This window comes from Mauremys reevesii, linkage group 6, assembly GCF_016161935.1.
Source record: "Mauremys reevesii isolate NIE-2019 linkage group 6, ASM1616193v1, whole genome shotgun sequence".
NCBI lineage: Eukaryota > Metazoa > Chordata > Testudines > Geoemydidae > Mauremys > Mauremys reevesii.
In genome coordinates, this window is record NC_052628.1 from 93,093,683 (window position 1) to 93,106,613 (window position 12,931).

The following is a 12,931-nucleotide window of genomic DNA, read 5'->3' on the forward strand; positions in this document are numbered from 1 at the left end:
GGGCTGGGGACTGAAGATTTTCAGGAAATAAATGTTGTGAACACATCACAAAATTCCTTTCTTGTGGTAAGTTATTGATCTTGTATGAATTGGTATTGGTATTCCTGTAGTTATTTTGGTTTTGCTAGATGGTGTGTATGTAAAAGGAACACAGTTGTTCACTGTGAATGTGTAATGAACAACTAGACTATGTTGTTTTATTTTGCCTGATCTGGATTTATGAAGTGACAATGAATATAATCTCAGGATTTATGCACTGCCGATGTATTATATCCTATGAACAGTTGCATGATGTGATAATTGGACAGTAGTTCTGCATTCTGATAGCCTGAGGAGATTCACTTCCACTGTTATAAAAGGCATTAAAAAGACACAATAAAAGTGCAGCCTTTATTTAGCAGTATACAGAATATTGGTGTGTGTGTGTGTGAGTGTGTGTGTATATAACCATGTGATAACTTTCTCCCTCAAGTTGAAATACTATAGTATGTGTTTTTTTGTTTTTTAACCCAAAGTGCCCAGCCATGGAGAATTGAGTAATAAAACAGTGATCAAGTAAACATCAAGATAAATTCTGTACACTTGTGATTACTACTCCGATGACTTCTTTATTCAGGAACAGTTGTCAGATTTGCTTCTTTGTAGAGAAACTCCAGGACTGACAGCACACAATAAATCACGTCTAACAACGTGCCAAAAAAACTGGCAAGAGACAGCTTGTACAGTGACAAATACACCTGACAACAGGTGTTTTTAGGATTTATGAGACGAGAATACAAACAAGGAGAAGGGGCTACTTAGTTTTACAAGAGACATTTAAAAGCCATTTATTTCTATAGCATCAATAACATAAATACAAGGAATATCTGAAAATCAGATGTACAAATTATTTTTCTTTATTTTGAGCGCAACTCGATTATGAATGGACTCTGTGGATTAGCATTTTGATTATCAACTGCTGCTGCAAATATCTGATGAGCTGATATTAGAATGGTTCTTTAAACATACTGATTAAAGACACATTGGTGCTGCTATTTTTAACACATGCATTCAGATATAAATCAGTTTTGAATTCTGCATCCAAAGATTGAAGTAAAAAAATTCCAGAATTTCATCCCTCATTCTTCCATGCAAAATGAAAATGCATTGTTAAAAATATTTTTATTATAATGAATAACTTCACAAGAAAGGTCAACAGATTCACACTCTTATAACTATCTCATAAAATAAGGTGTCTGCATACAAAATAAGACAAAATTCTACTGAAATTGCAAAGAATTGTTTGGTATCAAACCTACAAATAACTGAGCTAGTTTTAGATAAAGATTAAACTTTTACATAAGATTAAAAAAAGTAAACTGACATGCCCTCAACCCAGTTCCTTGTGAATAAAAATCCATTTTTTAAATGCCACTGGCACACTTGTTGGTACATCATCATCTTGAATATTGTGATCCGTTCTGGTCAATCCATCTTAAAAATATTGCAGGAACAAAAGAAGTTCAGAAATGGGTGATAAAAATTATCAGGAACACGAAGAGACTTCTGTATAATTAGACATTTAAAGCTTTGTTTAGTTTACAGAGGAAGTGATAAAAAATTTAAACAATGTTTAATCTGTGGAACTCATATATATATATTGCCACAGAATATCACTGAAGTGGACATCCAACAGAATTCATAAAAAGGATTTGGCATTAATATGAATAATGAGAACCTCCGTAATTCTATGATATAAGACAAAACATGTATAAATGGTAACAAAAAAAACAAAAAAAAACATGCTTAAGGGCATGACCCATCTATTAAGTGCCTGGATTTAAGAAGAAACTTCCCCTGTAGACTGGTTATTACATAATTGTTTATTACAGAGTTTCTTGCACCTTTCTCTAAAGTATATGGTACTCATCACTGGTAGAGATACCAGATGAAATGGACTGCTGGTCTAATCTGCTATGGCACTTGCTGTACTCCTATAATTCTATTTCCTTAAGAGAAGCCAAGGATTGGCCAGGCAAGAAGAGTGAACTACCATCTCACCTGTAGAAGATCGGCCCTCCAGGTCAGCATTAAGGGATTTTGGTGTGGTAGCATGGGGAGGTTTACACTGATGTTGCCAATGCTGTTCTTGTCTGTATGGCTAAGCAGAGGAATTCAGCATTCACTGGTATCAGTCTGCCATCTTTCACCAGCGCTAGTCACTTAAAATATAAATATAGAAAGAGACTTTATGAAGTTCAGTAACAAGTAGGCAATTCAGCTTTTATCAGAAATACTGGAGTGATACTGTAGTTAACTAAATTATAAAGACTCTAGTACTGTGGCATTAGTAATTCCAGTTAAATTAATTCAGAAAACCTAAACCACATCAGTATTGAGATGGCCAGAGAGAGATTCACAAAAGTGAGACATTCACAAGTAAGGATTTAAACAATACTGGGACACAATGAGGCACAGCAGGATGCCATTATGATGGCACCCTCATTGTGTCTGAGGAATGGAGGTTATTCTTTTGAAATTCCTTCTTTTGTGTGTCTGTCTGAAGACCTTACCATCCTTCTTATGCTAGTTTTATAGTGAATTTCCTTAGATTTTTTTCAAAGTAATATTTAGTCAAATGTCATGTATAGTATAATTACGTCTAAGTACATAATTAAGGTAATATATGTAATTACAGTATTATAATATCCAATAATCTTGTAAAGACCCTTTTCATACCTTGTGGGGAAAATTGCATGATGCATATATACTCTAGCTGTTCACTGAAGTTCAGTAGCTCAGCCATTAGGGTTTTTTAAAGGAAACAAAAGTGTTCAATTTACATGAGAGATTAATTCATTTCAAAAGATGATTTGAAACATGTCACAAGTTGGCTGGCCCCAAAGCAGGTCCATATCCCCTGTGTCAGAACAAGTGCTACCATTTGGAAAGTTAAGAGGGTAGGATATCATCTGGAGGTCAGGGAGAGACTAGTGAGAAAGAGCTATGGTGAGAGTCAGTCAGGAAAAGTAAGTCAGGACACTGGAGGGGATCTCTGGGGGAAAGTTGCGGAGAGTAGAAAGCTCTCTACAGGCCGTTTGTGGGAAGAGGGAGGAATTGGCCAGAGGAAGACTTTATGCTTGGGACCTGGGAGAAGCTGAAGGCAGGAGAGTAGCAAGTGGGGTTTGCTGGCTAGTGTCCCCAAGCCAGAGCGCCAGGGTCAGAAAGGAGTGAAGGCAGAAGGAGCAGCAGAGGGAGTTGCCTTCTGGCTATGAATTGGAGAGCCAGAGCCCAGGGTGTGAGAGAGCTGAAGGCAGAGGAGCAGTGGGGAAATTTGCCCTCTGACATCTCTGGGGCCAGACCCAGAAGAACTGTGAGAGGTCCAGGGGGAATGAAAGAGGCTCCTCATCAGAGAAGCTGTGGGGGTTCCTGCTGGGAAGAGCAGGGTTGCATTCTAGGTAGAAAGGGCTGGAGTGACTGTCCTAATATAAGGACAGGAGAGGATTGTGCTGGAGAGCTGGGGTCCAGTGAGGAACATTGGGACCATGCTGGAAATCCAAGGTATGGTGAAAGATGCTGAGGCAATACGTTTCATGTACTGTCGGGATTATGCGAGAGGAGTTCTGGATTATAGTTGTGGGACTCTTGTTATGATTTATGTGCACAGGATTTTTATAACAAACACTACAAGAGCTATAGTTTGTGTGTGTGTGTATACACACACACTTGAACCTGGTTTGATTATTTCTGGGGAAGGAGGGAGGAAACCGAGGCAGGATGCATATGTAGTGCCTGTCATGCTGTGGCTGGCCAGGAGAAGGCTTGGTGTGGTGGGGTGGGGGAGGGAGGCTTGCCCTATGACAAAATGGTTTTGTATGTTATCTGAAAGCAAAATATGATCTGGAAACAATCGTAAATTCATTTAGTTTTAAATCCTCACCCAACTCACAAAAAGGGTTACTTCGGGTATTTACTAAACAAATATTGCTTTGTGGTGAATGCTTTAGGATAACCTCCTTTCTTTATGGGTAGGAATTTGTCGATGCAATATCCCTTCCCACTACTCTGAGTTATGTCCTTAAGGCCCCCATGCATCACGTTGAAAACAGGCTGTTTTGTTCTAGTGTCAGCCTGAAGAGAACTTTTAAAAATTATTTGCTTGCTACACCCTCAAACTAGATGGTTTAATGAAACTGCTTATATAACTATAATTAGAGTGGTGCTATCAGGGGCCATTACAATAATTATCAGGCAGTTTATAAACACAAGCAGACCCAAATTAAGGCAAATATAAATAAGATATTTTTGTTGTTCAAGATACTGAATTAAATGAGTAAAATTTGAGTGCACATACTAAGTACTAGCCATGGATTCAGTCCTGCATTCCTTACTCATTTGAACTAATCTCACTGAGTTCAACATATGTTGTTATTAGTAATATAGGACAAAGGAACCTATTGGTGTAGTAGTCATGGTAGAATCTGGATTTACTTTTTTGCTGTAACAATAAGATACCTCCCTCATGATGTAGCTCTGTTAAAGTCATATTTGCTTGTCGCACCGCTCATGATAAGCACCACGTGCCAAATGCTGTAGTGCTCAGTTCATGCTCAGACAAAACTACTGATTTAGGATTTAGCCCTAAATTAACACAGTTTAAACCGAAGGAAGAAAGTGGCAGGTGGTGGGGAGGTTTTTTTTATGTTAGAGGAATTTGATGAAATTGGCTTTGTCTCATAAGGTATATGCATAAACTGTCAACTTCCAGCAATGTTAAATAATCAGCTGGGTGCCAAGACTGCACTCAGAAACTTTTCCTGTAGTGAGGATTAAGAACTTTAAGTGTTAGTTCATCTAGTGTCAGCACACATCACAATGTGAAACGAATTCCCAGACTTCCGTTCTGACACCAATGCCTAGCGACAGCTAAAGCAGCACAGCAGCAATGCTAATTACACTAATAATCCGGCTAAGTAGGATAATATATATATTCACTCTAATGAAGCTCTAACATACTTCAAAATTCCGAGGGAAGTATAGTTGACATATCAGAAAGAATGGCTGATGGGATAGAATGTAACTCTTCATCTGCCTCTGGAAATTCTTGGGAGACATCCACAAAGAGAGAGTTGGCTCTGGAGTGGTTGCTGGGTCTAGTTTTGCTAAAAGGGGTTTTGTTACTTTGTGGATACTCTTTTTCTTTTCTTAAGGTGGTCAACAGGATATTAACATCTGCTACTGGATTTGCTGGACAAAGGCAAACAGGACTTTGATTGTTACCAAGCTAAGGCAACTCTTCATTGCAATTTCTCTGCTGGCAAAGAGAAGCATGTTTAAAACAAATTGTCCTTGACATAGAGCTATAGTCAACACAGGAATTGCCATTTAGAGGTGATAATGAACCCTCTGTTTTCACACAATAAGAGTTATTTTAGTATTTTCTCTTTAGCTACTTGCTGTTTCTGAAAGTTCATATTGTTAGATAAGTTAGCACTGGAAGTGGAACGTTATCCTGTCTTTTATACCCAGTTCATGAAGAAACAATTGATTTAGACAGTCAGGAGATAAGAGCTGCTATTATTCAGAAAATTCAAAGAGCCAACTTCTTTCTAGTGGAGGCTCAAATCCAGCAGACAGCTTGATTGTTTTGAATGTTTACCCTCATCCATCCCTATTTCACAACGGCCTTTCAGATTATTCACATTGAATGATCATCTGACATAGCTTGGCACTTAACTGCCTGCAAGCTCTCAAAGAAGTCCAAAAGTAGTTTTGTACATCTAAACTTCTAGTTACATCTCAATCGTGACTGGTAACAAAATAGATTGGATTGCCACATGGGAAACAAGAGCAGCAGCTGGGAAGAGCTTGCAAAAATCTTCACATTCCAGGCCACTTTCCCCACAGCCACCAGCACCAACTACAGCTAATGTTACAGGAGGCAGAGAATGTCAATCTGTCCCTTCCCACTGGATCCAGAAGGGTCCTCTTCTATTTATCAGAATCAGCAGATTTCCCCTCCCTATCTATCTACCTGGGGGAAAACAATAGCAGCCAGGTGGTCTTCAGTCACATGAAATCAAGCAGCTCTGAAAGTTTGACTCTCTATATCTTTTTCTCATTTGCTGTATTGTCATTGGTTGTTCCTCTCTTATTACTGCAGCTGCCCATCCTCACTCTCAGTGGCCATTGCCCTTCTCACTCACCTCACTTCCTTGCATTTCCATTTCTCACTCCCTCCCATACAGTTTTCCCTCTTCCTTCACTTACTCCTTCTTTTTGGTCCCACAGTGCCTTTCTCTCCCCCATTTTAACACTCTCACATACATTCTCCCAAATCCCCCAATTTTTATAATATGAATAATAATGCATCTAATCATCACTGTCACTGCACCATTTCTCTCTAGTCTCTTTTCCCCTAATTTTTCATTTGTCTTTTGTCTTTTTAGATTGTAAGCTCTTTGGGGTGGGATTCATATCTCTTTCTATACATTTGAAAACCCTCAATCCATTATGGGCACAACCACAATATAGATGGTAAAACACCATTAAATGTTTGTGATCTCCATTCTGTGGATTACTTGATTATTGTGGATTAATTTTTTTGGCAAATGGAACATTGGGGTTTGCTTTATTGAATGTATTTAGGAATGTTTTGATGATGAAATGACAGATCGTTTTGAGACTATATATTCAAAAGCCCAATCCATCAGTACTTACTCAAATGATTAGTCCCCTGCCATGCTAGCGAACGAGCTAATGAGGGAGAATTCTCCCCAAGGATTCTCTCTTCCTCCCACCCCTCATGCTGTTGGGGGCAATAGTGTGATGCTTGCCCAAATCCAGCAGATCTTTGTGTATCCATGGGAGGCCAGGGCACATAAGTCCTATGTCTCCTGGCATCTGCATGCCCCAGCTCTCTGATGGCACAGCTCCACTGAGGTCATGGCAGCCAACAGAATCTGCATTGGGGTTACAGGGCCACAGATCTCCAGCCTGTCTACTTCTCTCCACCAGTCCATCCAGTTTCCTCTCCTAACACCAATGCAGAACTTGGACCCATGAAGAGGGACTTGCCAGGATCAGGATGAGGGCTGGCATACTGCAGAAGCAGCTGATCTCTCCACTTCTGTGTGAAAGATTTGTCCACATAGGGATCAGAGAGAGATGAACCAGTTCCTTGTACTGGAAATCTATTATGAGCAGAATCCCTGTCAAGAAGAAAGTCCTATCTGCATTGTTTTGGGAAGTATATAGCATCACATGTCAAACACCATCACCTGAGCAGCACAGTTAAAACTTGTCTGTAAATGAATATTACTTTGACTGGTGAATGACATAGTGGACTTTGTATAATATGGAATGCTGATAGTGTTACAAACCGATTTACATGTACCTCTGATTTTCTATTTTACATGTGTAATGCTAAAGTTATTAACAGCAAGATTATGCAAAATTTAGGAATATTTTTTTCATGACATATGAAAAAATGTCATTTGCTTCTGGACCATTTCATGGCTTCAAGATTTTAATTTTTCACCAAATTAAATAGTTCCTCTTTTTTTTGTTTGTTTGCACTGCAACATGTCTCGTTTAAAAATGGCATGTGCTTTAGTGCCAAGGCTGATATTTGTTGGCATGTATCTGCAAAGTTTTGAAAATTATGTTGGCTTCTTTCCAAAATAGGAACCTTTCCATGCAAAAATGGTTCAGTTTTTGAGTCTTCTCAAAAAAGCATCTAGGATGGTTCTTAATACGTGCGTGTTGTTTGCAGAATGCAGAGCCACTCAACTTCTTCTGAAACTGGATTGATCCAATGGGCTGTGAGACTTAGAAAAGACTGTGATTTTTTTTCTGGGTCAATGTATCTACTGAAAATGAATATTTGCTTCCTGTCTTTAGTATTAGTATATATGGGATCATATCTGAAACAAACATGTGGAAAGGGAGCAGGTAGCAAAGCTTTAATGGTCTCATCAATCATCTCAAGTCCAGATTCTCCACAATAGAAACTGAGTAGTTTATTAACTGCCATCATTTCTCCAAAGGTAATATGGGTCTTACTGCCCTCTGGAGAATCCACTTTTTGGGCTGCACACTAGTTCTTTGCATGGCTTGTGGGATTTGCAGATGGACTGAAATGTATAAATGCTGCTCTCTGTTAACCCTTTCACTGGCACCCCTATAACCTTCTTTCTGTTTTGGTGCAAATACTGTCATAGCTGAGGATAAGTTTCCTAGATATAAATGAGATATGTGATTATCCATTAAGTTTCAGTTTGATTCTTGTCACTCATTGGAGAAGAATCCCTATACAATACTTTTTCCCCCCCCCTGTTCCATCTGGGACCAATCCTGCTCCCACTGAAGTCAATTACAAGATTTCCATTAGCTTCAGTGGCAAGGGGTTGTGCTTTCTCTCCCTCCACTCTATTTCATCTAATCTGTTTTTTTTACGTCCCTCTGTTGTTCTAATACACCATCCATCCCAGTGGTATCTGGCTACTGAAACCCCAAAAAGAAAGCAGAGGCTGAAATTGATTGTTGAAGTAAAGAATCCTGGAAGATACATCTAGCTGAATAAACTATCTAAGATTATATTTGTATTTGATTTTAAAATCAACCTTTAAACTAGACAACCATGTTTCCTTTGCAAACTGTACATTTTCCCTTATTTTTTTTCCACCTTAGAGTTTTAAAAATAAATAAACAAACCTCAACATTAGGTATCCAGTTCTGATCTAACTTAAACTCATCTAAATCAGGAGTGATTCCATTGAACTCAATGACATTAAACTGATATCAAAGAGATATAAGATTTAAAAGAAGGCCAGTTGTTTGTGGAATTTTTTTCTCAGTACTTTTGAATCCATATGTAAGTTGTCTTTTCACTTAGCCTTTTAGTAAAATAGAATTGAAGAAACAATTTGTTGTGACTCCTCCTACATATATGTATACTGGGACTGCTGCTGAGCCCACTGAAGTCCTTCGAAGCATGATTCATCTTGTCCATTACATCTATGACTTTGTGCAACTAGGACTAACGAGCTTTCAATCAAGGTATTAGTGTTTCTATTGAGATATTGTTCTCTCATGAAATAAAGAGAAGACTCAAGGGTCACTCAGAAGTGTCTTTCTTGCCTGGTAGTCAATAAAGAACACCTTTATCCATTCTCCACCAACGTTCTTCCCTGAGATACACTGGGAGAGAACATGTTCCAAGACTGAGCCAATTGCCTGTGCTTTTTAAAAGTCAGTATTCAAACAATATTGAGGGATAATATCTTTATTAAAATATATTTGCTATTAGCCATAGAATTAAAATTTGGGGATGGGAAAAAATTAATTTACTCAGAGCTCAGTATAGTTCTTCCCCACTGTGCATTGTCAAGTGCTTTTTCCAGTCCCATTCTAAGTGTAGGAGCAGTAGCCTGAGAAATAGACACCATGCTCTATAATACTTGTAACAGAGAGTATAACTTTCATGGCAGTACAATTTTGGGCCTTTGGAACTGCAGTAACTATTTTACCAGATATCCAAATAAGTTCCCAGCCCCAGAAACACAAGTTTTTAATGAATAAATGAAAAGCTGAATCCATTTTTTTCTTGCCTGCCCCTCCCGCTTCTTTTATTAGTTCAGTATAAAGTTGGTGAAAGGTGACCGTGGCAATTGAGGTCCAGACAGCACTGGAGGAGAACAGGGAATCTGAACACCAAAGAATAAGCAATTGAATCAACTGATAGTATACAATATTATTGTACTATAAAAAGTGTATTGAGTAAGATCTTTCATGAAAGCTGGTGACATGCTGGTCATGAATATCATTGTGTGATGTATGTGTGGATGATGTACAAACAGTTGTGTATGTATGTTGGAAATATGATCATAATATACCTTGTGGAGAAAGCTGATAAACAAATTTGACCTAGACAAAGGAATGTGGATTTGCCAGTCTGCCTGGGTCCAGCTTTGTCAGGCAGAGACAATGGAAATGCATTTTCATCTGAGGTAAGCACCAGTTATCAGGAGGATGAGAAAACAGTATGGGGCCAGCTTCCTGGAGTACAAGGAGCAGGGTAGAAAAACTTTATCTGGCGATATGCTTCAAAAGAATACATTTCAAACAGTTACTGGACTAGAAAAAGAAGAGGCGAGAACCCCTTAGTTATCCATCACTTAAGGAATGAAGAGAGCAGCACCCTCTGATTCTGTGAACGTTGAATCCTACCAGGAAGGGTTGGGTATGCTGTAAGTGGGAAAGCTGTTTAGGCAAAGACATAACTTGCTAGAATAAGTTTTAGGCACTAGATAGTGTGTTATTTTGGTTTTGTTTGTAATCATGCCTGTCTCTTTTTATCCTGCTTAGTATCACATAAATCTCTGTTCTTTTTTAGTAAACTTAGTTTTACTATAAACGATCTTGGTGGTGGTGTATTGAAGTAAAGAGTGAGTCGTCAGCTAACTTAGCTGGCTGATGCATGCTCTGTCTCTTTGGAGGCAATGAATTTAACAATTTCTGTGAATGTCCAGTGAAAGGGACTGGACGCTGCAGGGAGACACCTTGGGGACTAGGGTTCAGACTGGCTGCTACATGCAAGGCGGGGTTAAGACATCAGTCTTAAGGTTTGCTGGTGAGGAGGACAGACTGGTGTGGTAGTGAGGTGACACACAGTTCATGGCCCAGTGATGCTCTCCCTTGCTGAGGCAGAGGGCTAACACAGTAGCTTACAGCTCTGAGTGTCCTGAGGAGTCTGTCACAATGACAAATTCAAAGGGTACCTGTGTTTATGGATGAGAAGCTGTAGTTCAATGTTGTCCATACTACCCACTAATATGTGTTAACTCTCGCCTATGCAGTCTAGCCTAAAGGTGATGTAGGAGTTCAGTTTCCAAGCCTATTCAATCTTCGTCTCTTGCTAAAACAAGCAATACAGGTGGGATTTTAAAACAGCACCCAGCATTGGCCTAACTGTGCTCCTGTTACAATCAGCAATGGAGCCAAGTTAGGCCAACACCGAGAGCTTTGGGAAATCCTATATTAAAAGAGTGGAAATGACATTTAGACCAAGCCAGAGCTGAGGCGGGGGGAGGGAGAGAGAGAGAGAGAGCTTAAAAGTTCCATATGCCTTTACCTGTGGATTGACCGTTCTGATCCAAATCTGGTGGATTTTTAATGGTGTGTCCAAATCAGGCTTCTATCCTGGTTATATCTTGCTAAGCTCTCATTTTTTCTCCTGTGAGTAAGCTTTGTATTGTGGGAGTATCTTGATAAATTTATTGAGACAGATGAGACTAGAGAGCACAGCACAACCTTCAAAATAATGCTTTAATTTGAAATGGTGAGGCACTTTAGACTAGTCACTTTAAAGTATGCCCCTTTCTTTCTTCAAAGCAGTGTTAATAAGAGCTCTGATAAAGCAGAATGGTAGCAGTAATGGGCATGTTTTCAAGTGACATCTCTAATTTGTAAATGTGGCTCAATAGCTGTTGTTGAAGTTATTACATTCTGAGCTTTAAGTCAGAATGTACTTGTTAATTCTCATGTCTTTAACTTCATATATATTGCCTGTAGTGTTTCTTTAAGGTAGATAATAAATATCATGAACCAGATTGTGGTTGCATGGGGACTCAGCTCTTCACTGCCCCAAATACAGACTCGGTACTTAAAGGCACAACTGAGTTTTAACATGCCTACTGTAGTTTAATCAAATACTGTATGAAATATTCACAAATTTTAATGTAATATGTATAACACTGTAAGACATCAAATTAATTTTGAAGTAATATTTTTGTTTTGATTTTTAAATTTAAAGTGACAGCAAGATTAAGGATTGTTACCTTTTTATGTATTATCTGTGTTGCATAGTTATTATGTGATTTCCACCCTTCACAATGAAAAACTTTCTTGTGTACCGATCTGACACCGTGTGAATCTCCTCTCTGAATAATGTATGTAGATTTAAGGATGAACTGGATTTTTCTTCCACCACACATAATTCAGATGGACGAATCTCAAAAAATTTGGCCCAGACAGTGAAAATATGGATGCTTATTGGAACTATGGGAACTCCTTTGGCCAGATCCTGTCCTCCTTCTAAAGCTCTCTGGCTCTGCTCTTTTAGTTCAAAGGGGCTGTAAAGCTGGCTTATCAGCCACACAACCTTACATGTTAAGACATAAAGGTAAGATTATAGGTCCTGCAGTGCTTCAGAGACTCCTTCTAGAGGATTATACTCTGCAATGACTACACACCGTTCGACAAATTCATCTGTTAGTTACGTTGGTATAAAATCCAAAGTAACTCCACCAACGTCATGGAAGTTACTCCAGATTTATACTGGTGTGAGAGTAAAGTTTGGCCCATTGGGGGTGAGGTAAGGAGAGATTTTCAGCCTTCATTCAGAATTTTTTTCCCTTTCTGGGTATGATCTTTTATACAATTTTCTAACATATTTTTGCATTAAATAGCCTACAGCAGAGCCAGAAAAGGTCAACTATGGATGCAGATGCCTCTACTGCAGCAGAACAAACCAAAGGGCACCAGGGTCTTGTCTCTGCCAAACTCACTCACTGGTCACTCACTGGGGGAAGCGGACAGAGAGCCTGGCAAATGAAGGACCCACGTGTCTCTGCTGGGGAAATGCAAACCAAAATGCCACCTGAGTCCTTCATCCTCCATGCTTACCCGACCATTTCTGTAGACACAGTTCCTGAGCAGAAGCTGATAAAAGGGGTAAGGCTGAAGGGAGCCATGTGCCACAGAGCCAACAGTGGTAAAATATAGTGCCAAGTGAGTAGACTGCAGCTGCTGAAGAACTGTGTTGCCATTTCCTAAATGTAAATCTTGTCTTATTGGAAGCCATAGTCTATATTTAGCTACAAGCTGCTAATTTGTTCAAGAATAAAGCTGAGTGTAACTCCAATATCTTATTTTCCTCTTTGCATATAAT

General features: G+C 39.0%; 1 long non-coding RNA gene across 1 annotated transcript in view; it reads left to right on the top strand.

The window, feature by feature from the left end:
• Positions 1–5,375, top strand: part of LOC120407481 — a 30,347-nt gene extending 24,972 nt beyond the window's left edge. Inside the window, exons 3-4 of the long non-coding RNA XR_005600020.1 lie at positions 1,995–2,062; positions 5,190–5,375. This is a non-coding gene — a long non-coding RNA (uncharacterized LOC120407481). The remainder of the gene's footprint in view (positions 1–1,994; positions 2,063–5,189) is intronic.
• The last annotated feature ends 7,556 nt before the right edge of the window (positions 5,376–12,931 follow it).